At 43.7% G+C, this 1,868-nt stretch overlaps 1 pseudogene; it reads right to left on the bottom strand.

Moving 5' to 3' along the window:
• Positions 1-274: 274 nt before the first annotated feature.
• Positions 275-1,563, bottom strand: LOC124077583 (E3 ubiquitin-protein ligase SH3RF1-like; annotated as a pseudogene).
• Positions 1,564-1,868: the final 305 nt, after the last annotated feature.

A 1,868-nucleotide genomic window follows, 5' to 3' on the forward strand; every position in this document is an offset into this window, starting at 1 on the left:
AAACCCAACCATTATTAAAAATTAAGTAGATCATATTAAAAATCAGGGATAATTAAAACTTAAAATTCATCCCTTCCTAATTATTTTTACCATATTATAATCCCAGGTTCTTAGAAGATGTATACCTGCTTAAATTTGGGATTTAATATATGTTAATTAATATATACATTTGGAATTAATATGCACATTTCCACAAAATTGACTGCTACAATTTGTAATGAGATGACATCAAATCTTTAGATAAATTTTGGGAGAACTAACATCTTCATAATATTCAACCTTCTAACCTGTCAGCAGTGGATTCTGCCAAGAGACTGGATCCCATTCCAGCAGAAGCAGCACAGTACCTGGCAGGATGGAGGTGAGGATAGTGGTAGCCAGCAGAGGGGCTGCTGTAAAGGAAGGATTCATAGTTCCATGGGCACCTGTAGAGGGGACATCCAACAGAAAAGTGAACAAGGGGCCAGTTGTCACAGGGCTGCTTGGGTGTGGGGTCACAAAGAACGTGGTGGTACTCACATGAATCTGAGAAGGGACACTGAAGGAAAGCCCAGACACTTCTCTGATCCTTGTGGCAGTTGAAGATTGCTGGAGCTGATGAGGACAAGAGGGCTGATCTCCATAGATTGTCAGTTCTGGGATGCATGAAAGGACTTGCATGCCATGAGGAAGGAGGTGAAGGAGTGCTGCTATTTCATGTTCTTCTCGGTGTCAAAAGTGCTTTGGGGCAGTGCTGCTCTGGGCTACTGCTGAGGTACATGTTTCAGCATCAACTCATGGCATGGGAGGCTTAATCCATTCTGTCAGATGCTTAGCAGCCAAGTTACACTCAATGTAGGAAATCAGAAATATTCTGATTTTGTCTGCCAACATTCCTTCAGAACAGCTTACATCCACTCTGGATCACAGACAGAACATCATCCTTAGCAAATGGAAGTCAGTCATTATGTGCTTCCTTGTCTTTCACTTCAAAGTCATAAAATGCTTTGCACTGGGGTGGGGGCTGATGCAATGGTTTAATATTCTGCACTAAGTTGGTTGGGCAAAAGCCATGGATCCCATTGACTTACTCTGTGGAGCCAGCTTTTATCAACGTGAGGTAAAAAAAAAAAAATGATGATGTCACATTTGCTGAATTTAAAGTCTCCAGGTTCTTTTTCTTCACAGTTGTGTAATTCTTTAGGACATGGTAACAAGTGTACCTCTCACTGGGGCCACTAGGCTTGCACTCAAGGCTTCCATCCCCACACTGGGAGCTCTACAAATGTTTTGCACTACAATTAGAGATAGTGATGCCCTGAACCCTTAATGCATTTGTGCAGATGGCCCCACTGCCCCCATTGGCTAGATTTACAAGGCCTCTGCTTGATGTCATCCAGAAGCGTGAGCAGCAGGATGTTACCTGGAATCTCATCATGGGAGCCAACAAGAGTTCTCCACTCAGGACAACGGAGGGAACTTACAATCCCAGAAAACATGATTTGCAAAACCTGACTGGCAAGGCAAGACTTTTGCAGAAGCACCAGGACACTCCAAAAGCTACAAGGAGGCAGATTCATTCATCTTGATGTACTTTAATGAGAAAGGGCTATAGAAATATTCAAGTTGTGTGCAGCTCTTAAAATGATTCATGTAACATTCATTTCAGACATTGCTCTTGCACGTTGGCTCCTCCTCCTTGTTCTTAGTCCCCACAGTGGTGGCCATGGCCAATGCAGATTCCACCCAGCCTTGCCTTCTGATTCCTGTTTCTCTGAAGCAGGCACAGTGGCCTCTGGATACCCTCGTCTCTGCTGACCCCTCTATGCACAGACACTTTACACCGGTGTCACTGCCTCCCACTTGCCCAGCCTTAAATGTTATTGTTT

Source organism: Marmota monax, unplaced genomic scaffold, assembly GCF_021218885.2.
Source record: "Marmota monax isolate L192 unplaced genomic scaffold, Marmota_monax_Labrador192_F-V1.1 WCK01_AAM20220418_F8-fsc00433, whole genome shotgun sequence".
In the NCBI taxonomy this organism is placed as follows: Eukaryota; Metazoa; Chordata; class Mammalia; order Rodentia; family Sciuridae; genus Marmota; species Marmota monax.